The sequence below is a fragment of the Protopterus annectens genome, chromosome 2.part2 (assembly GCF_019279795.1).
Source record: "Protopterus annectens isolate FY-2018-M chromosome 2.part2, PAN1.0, whole genome shotgun sequence".
In the NCBI taxonomy this organism is placed as follows: domain Eukaryota; kingdom Metazoa; phylum Chordata; order Ceratodontiformes; family Protopteridae; genus Protopterus; species Protopterus annectens.
In genome coordinates this window covers 379,534,287-379,549,264 of record NC_056730.1, presented here as the reverse complement: position 1 = coordinate 379,549,264, position 14,978 = coordinate 379,534,287, and the positions used below count along the sequence as shown (strand labels likewise).

Here is a 14,978-nt window from a genome sequence, read left to right as displayed (position 1 = left end):
CTGGATCCCCTTAGAATGACACCAGAAACTTAGCCAATTATTGAAATCAATAATTTTCTTCTTGTACTGTGGTATCATTCTGAGTGATGGTAGGATGCCGCTCAGGGCTAGGATCATACTTACCTGGGCTACATAATCCAAGAGCTCCTCCATGTCTCTTTTCATGCAGTCCAGGGAGGTACATCTCAGGTCATTCACACCTACATGTACAATGATAGTCATATTTGTACCTGTTATTGAGGGACCTGAGTGTGTGCATTATGTGGTGGATCCTGGCACCTGACAGGCAGCTGACTGTTACTTTCTCCTTATTCACCCTAGTGAGTGGGACATCAGTGTGTCTCACCATGGTGTCACCTATGACTAGTGTGTTGAGCATGCTGTTTCTCCGTAGGAGCTTTGGTTGAGTGACACACTGTTTAGGAGAGTTATGTGTCTCGTGATTAGTGTTGTGTTGTGGTGGTCGAGTGCATTTCTGCCTTGGAGGTCTTTGCTGTTTGGGTAGATTTTTATTGAGAGCCTCCCTGAAGATGGGTGTGTGGTTTGTGTTTTTATGTGAAGGTAGTGTTGCTGTGTGCTTTGGAGGGCTATGTGTTCCATGTGGTGTGGTGCAAGTGTTGACCTTTTCCTCTTGTCCAGCTATTCCGGTCTTGGCTGGAGAGTGTGGGCTTCCAATTTGGATATATAAATGCATCTCTCACAAGTCTATGTGTTGGGAGGTAAAAGGAGAACGTTGTCAGTGTACGTGAGGCAGTTGCTACATTGTCTCAGGATGCCCAAGTTCACTAGGTTAATAGGAGAAAGCACAGGGTACTGACCTTTAGACATGCCTGGAGGGGTGGGCATTAATAATAAGTACTAGAGCTGTTTCATTGGAGAACGTTTAGTGCTGGTAGCACATTTGTGTGCTACAATAATTGCTACAAAAATTCTGGTAAAGTGGTAGACTAATAATCTAGTAAAAGTGCAGGAGAGGAGATAACTAGTAGATCTAAGGGAAAAATTGAAGAGCAGACCTTGGCACCGCTCAGAAGCTTACAAGCAGTCCTGGCTACAACAAATCTGTATCTGGACTAGACTCATTATAGGAAAGGCAGGAAACAAGTGCAAATGTGGGCTTTTAAACCAGAAAGTTGAAAGAGATGGAAAAACTACCCAAATGACCAATAAACTACAATTTCTGGGCCAGAAGCCACTCCTCTTGTGGTAGATAGGCTACCTAGTGCTTACCACTCCCACTGATAAGATAGAAGGCTGCCCTCCAACACAGAAAGACTTGGGGGCTCAGAAGCTAAAAACAGTCCTGGATACAGCAAATCTGTAGTTGGACTAGACTAGTTACAGGAAAGGTGGGAAAAGCACAAATGTGGGCTTTTAAACCAGGAGGTTGAAAAAGATGGAAAAACAGCCAATAAACTACAATTTCTGGGCCAGAAACCTCTCCTCTTGTGGTAGATAGGCTACCTAGTGCTTACTACTCCCACTGACAAGCCAAAAGGCTTCCTTCCAACACAGAAAGGCTTGGGGGGCTCAGAAGTTTACAAACAGTCCAGGATACAGCCAATCTATATCTGGACTAGACTAGTTACAGGAAAGGAGGAAAACAAGTGCAAACACAGGATTTTAAACTTGAAAGTTAAAAGAGATGGAAAAACTGCCCAAATGGCCAATAAACTACAATTTCTGGGCCAGAAACCACTCCTCTTGTGGTATATAGACTAACTAGTGCTTACCACTCCCACTGATAAGCCAGAATACTTCCCTCCAACACAGAAAGGCTTGAGGGGCTCAGAAGCTTACAAACAGTCCTGGATACAGCAAATCTGTATCTGGACTAGACTAGCTATAAGAAAGGCAGGAAACAAGCTTAGATTTTTTTTTACAGAAAAGCAGCTAAAACAGCAAAAATTCAAGTGCAGTGCAAGCTAGCACACTTGAGTGTGCAGCAATATTAAAGCAAATATAGTTTAAATAAATGTAATTTATTCAAACTGTATTCTGAACTGAATTCAATTATTATTTTATTCAACTCAGAACAGTTAAAATGTGCCAAAAATATACTTATCATCTGAGAAGCACACTCAGTCAGAACACAAGGTGATTCTAGCATTTTTTTTTTAAATAAAGTGGAAAGGGAGAAAGGAGGAACATAAGATAATTTAAGGTTAAGAACCTAAATGGGTTGGCCTTCTCAAATGTTCTCCCTGTATTAGGTAGGATGAGCTAATGACACTAGACTGGGAAGAGTGTTCCAGATCAAATTTACAGTAGGGGCGGGCAACTGCAAAGACATCAAGTACTAGCAACACTATTTAGGCAGAAAACGCTACATAAATGTGTATCACAGCAGAAAAACAGCAGTGAGCCACTAAATTAAAGTTTTAAACAGATAAAGGAGCAAGGAGACTCTAGTGAGTGTTTTAACTACAAATAAGTCAGTTATATGATACACCCCTTGGCAGTAAATCAGAACAAACAAACAGATGTTTAACAAATGGAGAATATTTCCAGCTAATACCTTACACACAGTGCTCTGTGTGCTCTAGTTGAAGAAGAAACACAGGAAACTCAACAAACAAAACAACCAAGCCTGGATAACAGCAGCCCTCTATCCAGACTATGCTACCTTACTAGAACACAGAAACCTCACACAAAATGCACAGCAAAACACAGATATAGCACTCACAAACATAAAATACAACTCTCAATATGAAAAAGCAGTTTACAGTTAAGTAATTCAGTAAAAATGTAATTACAGTAATGAAACCCTATCTAGCAATGAGAAATACAGTTAAAACAGTATAACACGGTACATAAAAATGCAGTGAAACAGTAAAAAAAAAGCTTTATAACAATGCAAAATGTAGTAGATTAGCTGTATAGCACAATTATAAGCATTAAGAAGTGCAATTCAATGAAATAAATGTAAGAAATAACTTATTCTGCTCTTGGAGTCTTAGGGAATTTCTGCTTTGTCCCAGTGATGAATCATCACTCCACAGCCTGGCAAAATTAAGCCAGGAAATTTTTTTTTGGGGGGGGGGGGTCACAGTTTGGTGATTTCCATTTTCCGCAGTTTGATGTTAGTGGAAGCATAGTGGAAGCCATTAGATATTATTCTGACAATACAACAAATATGCATGATAACTGATATAAGATATAAACAAGTATGCAGATTGGCTGATATTTTTGCATATAGCAATATAACAGAAACAACTCTCATTTTTGAAGAAATAAAAATATGTAGGGGCATAACCAAGATGGCTAACTGAGAGTTGCAACTGGTGAAACTCTGTGACTAAAACCTTACTCTGACAGAAAATCTAATAAAAAATAGATTTTGGAGAGACTTGATATCTATTTATATTCAGTATTAGTAAGTGAAAAGATTTATAGCTTGAAGTTCTTCAAATGTTTATATTTTCCTGTCAGAATTTCATTGGCCTGGTTAAGAGAGAAGAGATTATAACATGAGCCACTCAAAAAATGGTACTCAGGATTCTTCTGTTAAAAAAATATCCAGTCACTAATATCTAACATCCAGGATATATTACTAAAATGGACAAACTGGACACTAAAATCAAAAGTTTCAAAGAATAATCAGGAAGGAAGATGGAATATTTAGAATTGTTTTATGAAACCAGAAGGTGGGCAAATCAGCAGTATGGAAAAAGCTTTAAATGATCACAAAGAAGAGTCTCAGACCAAATTCCTTTTAAAACAAAATAACTGGTGTATAGATAAAGTTGATGATTTAGAAAATAGACTGAAATGAAACAATGTCAGAATTTATGGCATAACTAAAAAATATAAGGGAAACAATATAATAAACTTCTTAACAACTTGGCTGGATAAAATGTTAAATGTACTTGAAACTTTTTTGTTTAAGATGAAAGGGAACATAGATCCTTGAGACCACCATCAAAGAAGTAAAACTCACCACCACATTCAATAATAGTTAAGTTTATGTCCAGCATGGAAAAATACCAAATATTAAAAACAACATAGTCCAGCCCACCAATTAAAATAGGTAAATATGTAACTAGATTTGACAATGACTATTCCAATAAAGTAATGCCACTGATTAAAAAAACTTAAAAACGCCAATATTAATGCTACTTTTGTATTTCCTGCAAAGATCAAAATATTTATTTCTGAAGGAATTAATGTATTTGACACACTGGAGGAAGCATTTATATTTGTTAATAAAATAAAATTGTTACCAACACTGAATAAATTGAGTGGAATGTTATATCTCCCAAGAGACAGAGTGAGCTGAATTCATGAAAAACTGCATCTAAAGTTAAAAACTTTAAAAAAGTGACATCTATTTTCTGATTGCAGAACCATTGTTTTCAGAAACAATAGATTTATCATCTAAGTAAAGGGGTTATTTAGGAATTTAAGCTTCAAACCATAAGTAAGTATGTTCGTATGTTTTAAACTAAAGCATTTGACATGATAGGGGATATAAATAGTTAGTCTTATTATATTTGTAGTGAAAGATTTAGTATACTTCATTTAAACTAAATAAATGCATTTCTAAATGTTAAAGAACTGTTTCTGTATGAGAATGATATTACATTATAATTAATAGAATTGGAAACTTTAAGCCTATATAAGATAAGAATTTTATTTTATTTGTTTTCATTTCACTCAGTATGTGCATTGCTAGATTAAATGAATGTCAGATCTAAGTAATTAGAAGTGTTAAAGTGCTGGTGACTGTGTTTTCTTTGTTTTTTTATAACATATTCTTTTCACTGGCCATTTATGAATCAATTAGCACTTAAAAAGTAAGGAAAGCAGGAAGTGCCTGAAAAGGGGAAATGATGAGGAGAAGATGTGAGAAATGTACACAAAATAACATTTATTTTTTAAAAACACATGTATTTAGAAGTGAAGAATTAGAAATAGTAATATATTTCTAAGAATATAAGAATTAGCTATAGTAATGTTTTACATTGTTCTGCTCTGTTATATAATTTGCTTGCATTTTACTGAATGTTAATAGGCTATGCTGCAGTGTTATTAACCCCAACTATATATATATTAATGGGAAGGAGTAAAATTGGATGTTTGTGACTGATTAGAATAGTTTGGAGAAATTATGAATGAAAAACCTACAGAAGAGATTAGCAGCTGTTGTATGTTATGAGTTGTGACTTTCACATGTTGTAATTAAATACTAATGTCAGGATATGAAACAAGGACCAGAACAGTACACAATTGCTAAAGTCAAACATCTAAATTCAACAGGCATTAATTATTTTATATATATATATATATATATATATATATATATATATATTATTTATATATATATATATATATATATATATATATATATATATATATAAAATATAATTTATATATATATATATATATATATATATATATATATATATATATATATATATATATATATATATATATATATATATATATATATATATATATATATATATATATTAAAGATCCATATAATACTGCAAATAATAATAAGAGTAAATGCCTTATGAATAATATGCAAATGCAGAAGGAAAGAAATATCTTTTATGTAATATTAATAAAAGAGTAATATCAGTTAAGAAATACATGCACACACACACACACACACACACACACACACACACACACACACACACACACACTTCAATCTCTAATAGAGATAACTGATGATCAAATAGCTTTGATGAGAGATTTTAGAAATGCAAGTTATATAAAATAAGGTAGAATATTAGTAGATAAATACGACAGATAAAATAAATTTGAATAGTAAATTACGTATAAGGAATACATATATTAACATATACCTGCATATAGCAGAAATGTAAAGTATAAGATCTGATAATTTTCACAGAATATTGAATAATAATTTAAAAAGATCCTGAAAATTAAAATCTCAAATACTTTGAAGCTTTTTGCATATTGTATGTCATTGGATTCACTAAGTTTGCCTGAAGTAACTCATTTCCTAAGCCAGAGCTGAAATATGAGTGCTTTATTGCTAAGTCAGTTCTTTCAGATTTTTCAAGGTGCTTGAATCTAAGAGAGGTGAATGTGGTTTCAAGTGAACATTTTGTAACTTTTAAATACCATATAGGCTGCAAATGTTTTTGACTCTGAGTAGCAGATATTCCCGTTAAACTTAGTACTGTATATTTTTATGAATTAATTTAATGAGTCAAAACATTTTTAGATATTTTGATATTTGTCTTATTAAGAGTGCTATACAAATTTAAGATAGAAACATGTGTGCTTTTAAAATTAAAATTAATTCAGAGCTTTTGTTAGAATTATAAAATATGTATATATATATATCTTTCAGCAGTGGTGCAGTGGCTAACATTGCCACCTCACAGCAATAGGTCACTGATTCTATTCTTGACTGGGAGGCCTTCTGTGCTCAGTCTGCATGCCCTCCCTGTGTTTGCATGGGTTTCTTCCCACATTCCAAAGACATGCATCTGGAGCATTTCTCCCAGTGCCTCCGCTGAAAATAGGCTCTGTCCTAGTCGGACTTTCCCAGTCAACAAATATTAAATAAATGCATATATGCATTGATTTTCCTATTGTGTAATACTATGGTAAGCTTAGATTGCCTGTCACCTGTAAGTTTCTATGTGATCTCTGAACTCTTGACTAGCACTGACTGTATAGTAGAAAGTATTGTCTTGTGGTTTTAATTATTTATTATTAAATATTTTAAAACCTCTTAACTGTGGCTGGTTTTGTGTAGAGATAATTAAAGCTCTTTAGAGTACTTGTATGCCTTTGGTAAAACTGTACAAAGCCACTCTAATAAACTTTGACTGTTTAGTCACATCTACCAATTGGGTAATAAAATTGCACAGTAAAAATTGGACACCCTTTTAAGGGCCTTTGAGTATTAGTGGGTGGTGGCCAGTGGAACTACCATATAGTCTGGGAGAAAAGGGCACAGCTGGAGATCCTTCCCCAGGAGTGTCTGTGTGGTTGTATAACTTCTTCTCAAAGTGTGCTTGTGTGCTTATGTTTCAGCTACTTGCACAGGGACATGAAGCACTGGTTGGACAGAGAGGGTGCTGGAGGTTTTAGCTTGCCCACTAGGCTGAGATCTGGACCCTATAGCTGTGCCAGTGGGGAGTCTTATTGGGGACGTGGAGAGCAAGGAAGTGACCAGCCCCAGACTGACAGTGATCTCTGTGTGCTCTTAAGGGAAATTGCACTTTACTGTGTGTATTTGTTATCCTTTCCTCCAATATGAGACTTCCCTCATTGGTGCTAGTGATGAGGATTGAGGCTCCTTGATTGCTGGGCCAGGGCATGGGCGTCACACATACTATTGAAATACATTTGTTTATCCATAACAATACAAAAGCCACCTTTGTCAGCTTCTTTTATAACTATATCATCATCCTGCATCAATTTCTTCAAAGAAGTACATTCATCAGCAGTTAAATTAAATATGTTTCTGAAAGAGCATTTATTATACACTTCTCTAATCTGCCTTTCACAAATAGTAGAAAAATCAACAACCACAGGATGACTATTTGGTATAAAGACGCTAGAACGTTTACATACACTACTATGCAATGTTGCTTCTTGTTTAAATATAAGCTTGAAATCCAAATTGTGTGCAAAAAGCTTCAAATCCGTTAATACAGAGCTTAAACCATCCACAGCACAGGGAATAAATTTCAGTCCCTTATTTAACAGTGTTAAATCAGATAATGTGAGCTCTGTCCTAGATAAATTAATGACAGAATTCACATTAACAGTGCCTTTGAAAGAAGTTATTTTTGAATTCTAAAGTTGCTTCGACTTTTTCCTCTTTTCCTTTGTGTTGAATAACCTCTGGAATGTTATCATTTCTTCACCACAACCTGTTCTGGTAGCTTTGGATATACAACAATTTGTTCTGTTAAAAAATGTGCCTCAGTAGACAGAGAATTTCTTATCACTTGTGGGCATGTCTCCTTTGCCAACGTTGGTGATGTTGATGGAATCTCATTGGTTGAACTGGCCGTCAATCCATTTTGATGAAGTTCATTGCAATCAGGCTGTATACTATTCTGTTGCACAAGATTTAAAGGCACAGTCACATCATCTAGTTCATCCAAATGGTTAAACTGCCTGTTTGGAACAAAACTGCCATTCTTAGCTGTCTCAGGATTGTGTTTTACTTCCAGCCAGGCAAAAATCTGGCTGATATTGTAATCATTGATGTCTCAATTCAGCTTATGCCTTTTAGCTTTTTCAAAGCTCTCATCTAATTTAGAGAACTTCTTAAGCAGTTTATCAAAGTCAGATATATACTTAGAGAACAAACTAGATTCAGAAATGTTATTCTCTAGCTTATGTATCTCAGTATGTTGTTCTGCTTCAATCTTAACAAAAAAATCATTCATGAGCTTCATATACTCTAAATCAAGCTTTAAGTTCATTTCCTGCCACTTTTGTAATAAGGCAGGATACATGTTGGCATATGAAGGCATTTTCAGAACCCTTAAGCCATGAGGTACTACGCCCAACTCCAAATAGTCCAAAAAGCTGTAACGTTGCCACTGTACTGCTCTAAACTTTCTTACCGTCTTCTCAAGAGTAACAAATTGATGTAGATAGTTATGTTCATTGTCACTCTGTTGTGAAGGTTTAGCTTGGGGAAGAACAGTTCATTTAGTATGGTCCAAAAGTGGATTAGAAGACAAAACCAGGATCTCTTGTAGTTTGCGACTCATTTGCAGGCTGTGTTGTAGAATTAAAGTGCCTCTGCATCTGAATGTTAACATCATTTTCAAAAAGCCAAATAGTTGCAGAACAAAGCTTAGTTCATAAGACCAAAACTGAATACAGTATGAAACAAACCAAGCCAAGCTGATACTGAACAAGTGTTTAATAAAACAGAGCTTTCAGGTCAAACAAACCCTTCATCAGTGCATAAAATACTAACACATACTAACCATATTTATACTGTGAAAAATCACACAGCCATTAATTATTCAATTAAACAATCAATCATAGTTAAGAATAATAATTTTAAAAGCACAAGTCTCTATTTCAAACACATTTGTTTATATCTTAATGCAGGTTTTAAAGAAACAGTCTGATTTAGACCTGGGAATACATCCACACAAAGGCGTATTATCCATTGATATTCCTTCATCTCAAGCTTATTGTTCAAGTTTCCCCTTCGTATATCCTTATACACTCTATCACCCTTAAAGAGAATTTATGTGCATTTCCATATGTATTAATGTGCTTAGCCAGGGAATTAGTATCAATCTTTCTCCGTATTTCTGAATGGTACTCAAAAATTATTGGTAGCTGGAGATTTTAACACCATATCTAGTATAGAAGATACAAGTGAAAAGAAGAAAGCTAAAATTCTAGCATCAGCTAAAGCACTAAACAGGCAGATTAGTAATAATAATAAAGCAGTTGATTGAATAGTAAAAGCGGAAGATAAGTCATTGTTTTTAACCATTATACTTATGCGCATGAGACACAAACTAGAATTGATAGGATTTATGCTTCCGCATATTTACTTAATGAAGCTCATTATTTTCAAACTATTCCTTGTCCTTTATCTGATTATGATGCACTAAGTGTTAATATATCAGTGAATTTAAGGAAATTTCAGACTATTTACAGAATTCCAGTATATATGATGAAATTAAAATAATTTAAGAACTACATTCAGGAATAAATTAAAAAATTTCTATCTTTAGATGATGATGGTCAAGTTACTAAAGTCATATTAATGGATTCCTTAAAAATGCATATTAAAGATAAAATGGGAATATGGTCTAGTAATACAAGGAAAGAGTGAGATAAAGATTTATTAGAAATACAAAATGATATACACAATGTGAAGTTTGAACAACAAATAAGGTAATACTGAAATCAAAAATTAACAACAAAGTAACAAATAATTTTAGCATATAAAATGGAGATAGCTTTAGAAAAACTAAAATTGCACAGTGAAGCAATGACTCCAAAAAGTCTTCACAGATTAGTTATTAGAAATAAGATGTTAAGCAAAAAGGCACAAATCAATAATATCTGAGATCTTCACACTAATAAGCTTACTTCAGACAAAGAGAAATGTTAATATATGGATGTTAATAAAGATAAAAATAATATTCTTGAGGACTGTAAAATTGATAAGTATTTAAAGAAAAATGTTAACAATAAACTTAATGATCAGCTTGAATAAGCCTGTTACCCTAATACCTAATAGAAGTTAAGGAAGTATAAAAAAAAAAAGGAAAGAAAGGGAAGGCATCACTGATCAGTATTAGCAAAAAACTACGGGCACACATAAAATTGTCTAAGGCCAGCTTCGAGAGAAAAATTGCACAGGACACTAAGGATAATCACAAGGCTTTCTTTAGTTATGTTAGGAACCTGGGTGGTAATTCCCAGATATGCTTAGAATTAGTCCAAAATGACAAAAAATACACCGAACCCACAGACATTGCCAACATCCTAGCTGACAGGTTCAGCGCAAACTTCTCCCCTCCCACCAAAAGGGCAAATATCTATCCCAGCAGAGTGCTGCCCCTGACATCTCAGATGCTCAGGTAAGAGCCGCCCTCTCCAAAGCAAAAACACAGCATCAATGGGACCAGATGGTGTCCCGGGCTCGTCCTACATGAACTCAAAGAAGAGCTAAACCCAAACATAAAACTACTGTTCAATCTCAGCCTTACTACAGGATATGTGCCCAAAGAGTGGCGTACAGCAACAGTGGTCCCTCTCCATAAAGGTGGTGCCTCAACGGATCCTGGAAACTATCGCCCCATAAGCCTGACTAGCTTGGTCTGCAAAGCTATGGAAAGGATCATCATGGACCTCATAAATAAAGATATTGGGGACCTACAAACACTGGATCCTACCCAGTTCGGCTTTGTTAAGGGCAGATCCTGCCTCTTAAACCTGGTTGATTTCTTTGAAACAGTCACCAAGGCCATTGACGAGGGAAGGTGGTCCACACAGCCTACCTGGACCTCGCAAAAGCCTTTGATACAATACCCCACTCGGGCATTATAGATAAGCTCACCAGCTTAAATATAAACCCCTATGTCACTAGATGGATTGCAAACTGGCTCAAGGACAGAACCCACATGGTTAGAATTGCTGGAGCCATGTCAGACTCCAAACCAGTTACAAGTGGTGTCCCACAAGGCTCAGTCCTGGGACCTCTCTTGTTTGGTATATATTTCTCGGAGGTACAGGCCAACACGGAAGGACTGTGGCTGACCAAGTTCGCAGATGACTGCAAACTGGGTGCCATAATCGACTCTCCAGCCGACACAAGCATCCTTCAAAAGGGCCTCATAGAAACAGACAACTGGTGCCAGTGCCATGGCCTCAAGCTAAATGCCAAAAGTGTATAGTCATCCCCTTTGGCAAAAACAAAGTGCCCACAAATTACCACATAGGTGGAAATCCATTAAGTACAGAAGAAGTAATTAGGGACCTGGGGACCCAAGTTGATAGCAATCTCTCATTTGACAACCACGTGGCCAAAGTGGTTAGAAAAACATTTTATATAGCCCACCTAATCATGAAGGGATTCACATCTAGATCAGGGGAGGTCATCGTGCCTCTTTACTCATCCCTCATCAGGCCCATAATTGAGTACAATGCCCCTTTTGGGATGTACCTTACCAGACACCTGCAGCAACTGGAAAGACCCCAAAAGTACCTCACCAAGAGGATCAAAGGGCTCAAACAGATGCCATATGCTGCCTGGTTAAAGAAACTCCAGCTCTACTCAGTGGCATACCACCTGTTCAGAGGCGATCTGTGCCTGACGTATAAAGCCATGTCCAACCTGGAATTAATGGATATGCTGCACCTCAGAAAATCCAAATCCCATCAAGCTACGCGCTCGAGACTTGAACCTCAGCACTGAAATAAATAGGACATGCTGGAGGGACAGATTCATAACCCAGAGGCTCCCTTCACTCTGGAATAAAATCCCAGTCCAGGTTAGGCAGAGTCCCTCATTGACTCTCTTCAAGAGGAATCTTGATGAGTGGATGGGAGATCGTAGGTTTACCCCGGGTGTCACTTCTGTGTCACTGTTAGATAGAGGCACAGTATACTTACCTCGAAAAAGGGCATAGCAAAATAAATTTAAAATGGGTGGCGAAAGCCAAACACATTCTGGCTAGGCTTATAAATGCCCTAGGGCAGATAGCCTAGTATGAACCTATGAACCTATGAACCTATGAAAACAAATGGCAAAGCTCCAGAGTTAGCTGATTTAAGTATGGAAGCTGATTTAAGTATGGAGTTATATAATCAGCTTTCACTAAATATTTTAGAATTACTGAGTAAAGTTTTCATGATAATTCTGAGATACAAAGCAATTCCTCCCTCAAATTGGAAATTTTCTGTCATCTCACCTATGCCTAAACAAAGTACGGATAAAAAGTTAGTTTCCTCATATAGCCCTATGTCATTGTTAAATGTAGGTTATAAAATATTTGCTCATATCCTCACTACAAGATTAAAAGATCTAATAACAAAATAATTAATAAAGATCAAACAGGATTTATAGCCAATAAATTAATGTATGACAAAATTAAAAGGGTAGTAACAATCTTAAATTTAGTAAAAGGAATGAAAAAAAAAAGATCCTAATTATCCTAGATATCAAGAAAGCTTTTGATTCTGTAGCTTGGAACTACTTATTTAAAACATTAGAAATGCTGGCATTTCCACAGCAATGTATTGGAATTAAAAAAAAAACTTGTATACATATTCCAAAGCATATATTAAAATTGGATCTTACATTTCTCAAGGATTTACTTCAAAGAACGGTACAAAGCAAGGTTGCCTCTTGTCTGCTTTACTATTTACATTAGTTATTGAACCCTTAGCTAACGGCATAAGAGGCTATTATGAAATTGATGTTTTTCAGTTAATATGTTTTTCAGTTAATAAGGTTTGTCAATATAAAATACAGCTTTTTGCAGATAATATTTTACTAACTATAGGAGATTTAAATTATTCAGTTGAAGAAATACATGAGGAAATTGGAAAGTTTCAAGAAATATCGCTGCTGAAATTTAATAAAAACTGAAATGTTAATGCTAAATCAATTACTAGACAGTTAATTTAAAGACTCTCTCTCTCTCTCTCTCTCTCTCTCTCTATATATATATATATATATATATATATATATATATATAAAATTGGAAAGAACAGGAATTAAAATATTTTGGAATGAAAATGTATCGAAATATGACTAAGATTATTAATCATAATTTTGAAAAAATAATTGAAGTAGTATTTCTCCTTATTAAAAATGGAATGAGTGTTTTTTTACTTTTAAAGATAGATTAGTACTTATTAAAATGATTATATTACCTAAGATTTTATATATATATATATATATATATATACACACACACATACATATATATATATATATATATATATATATATATATATATACACATATATATCTATATATCTATATCTATATATATATATATATATATATATATATATATATATATATATCCCCTACACTACACTGACACACCACAAACCTGACAGCCAAAACGCCGACACCAAAACCCCGAAACCACACAATACTGACAGTCCACATTACCGAACACCATAACACCGACTCACAAACACAAACAGAAACATCAACATAAACCACACCAAGCATTCTTACACACTACTACACAACATTCCCAAACCTATATAAACTCAACAACAAACCCAAAAACTCTACTAAACAATACACTCATATCCCAGTAAAAAAATTACACTCATAAACAAAACTATCACAACTAAAACATAAACAATAACTTACCTGCAAATCACACACATCCCACTACACCACAGCATCCCATAACGCCATTACCCACATAACTCACATCCCATTAACCTACCCAATATCTACATAAAAAGTAAAACCTATACAAAACAACAAATACTTACAAAAACTACAATATACCCTACTGTACTCTTGTGGGGGGCTGCACCCCACATACCCCCTTGTGGGGGGCTGTGTCCCACCACACACCTCACTTATATATACCAACTCCGAGATCGCACTACAGAGAGGAAAGGGCATATTTTCCAATCCTCACTGTATCACAATCTCATCATTTAAACTTACCAGCAAGACTTCCTGGACTCCGCTAGGCAACTGCTGCATGTGGGGAACTTGGTGAAATGCCATGTTGCTATTTTGGCATTTCGGCATTCTGTGCTGTCGGTCTTCTGGTGTTGATATTTTGCTTGTCGGTTAAGTGGGTTGTCGGTCTACTGGAGTAGACCCATATATATATATATATATATATATATATATATATATATATATATATATAGGGTCTACTTTAGATTGCCAAATCTTAAAATCTCGAGTTCTCACATGAGCAAAAATGCAGATATTCGATATTCATTTTTGTGGATCGCAGTACAGTGGAGATCGGGATATTTTCCCTTTCCTCACTATAGTGCGATCTCGGAGTTGGATCATATATTTAGCGAAGGGTGTGGGCGGCACAGCCCCCCACAATAGCAATTTTGAGTACCTGCATATTCGCTCATGTGAGCACTCAAGGTTTTAAGTTTTCGGCTATATAATATAGACCCTATATATATATATATATATATATATATATATATATATATATATATATATATATATATATCAGCATTCAATAGTTTCGCTGACAAAAAAACATTTAAAGAAAATGGAAAATGTTAACTTATTATGGTACCCTAAAAAGCCAAGAATGGCTTATAGAAATCATATTAGACTGGGGGAGTATGATGGTATTAGTGTCCCTGATGTAGATTCTTATTCCATTGCTGCACATTTTAACTATTATACTCTGGTTAGACTCAAGTTATACTAGTCAATGGCAAACTATTCAGGAACAGATTATACTAAATTATAATAAGTTTATTAAATATGATAAATTAGAAGTATGTAACAATCCTTTCAGCTGGTAAAT

At 35.0% G+C, this 14,978-nt stretch overlaps 1 long non-coding RNA gene across 1 annotated transcript in view; it reads left to right on the top strand.

Moving 5' to 3' along the window:
• Nucleotides 1-14,978, top strand: part of LOC122796019 — a 387,432-nt gene that overhangs the window by 330,974 nt on the left and 41,480 nt on the right. The window lies entirely within an intron of this gene.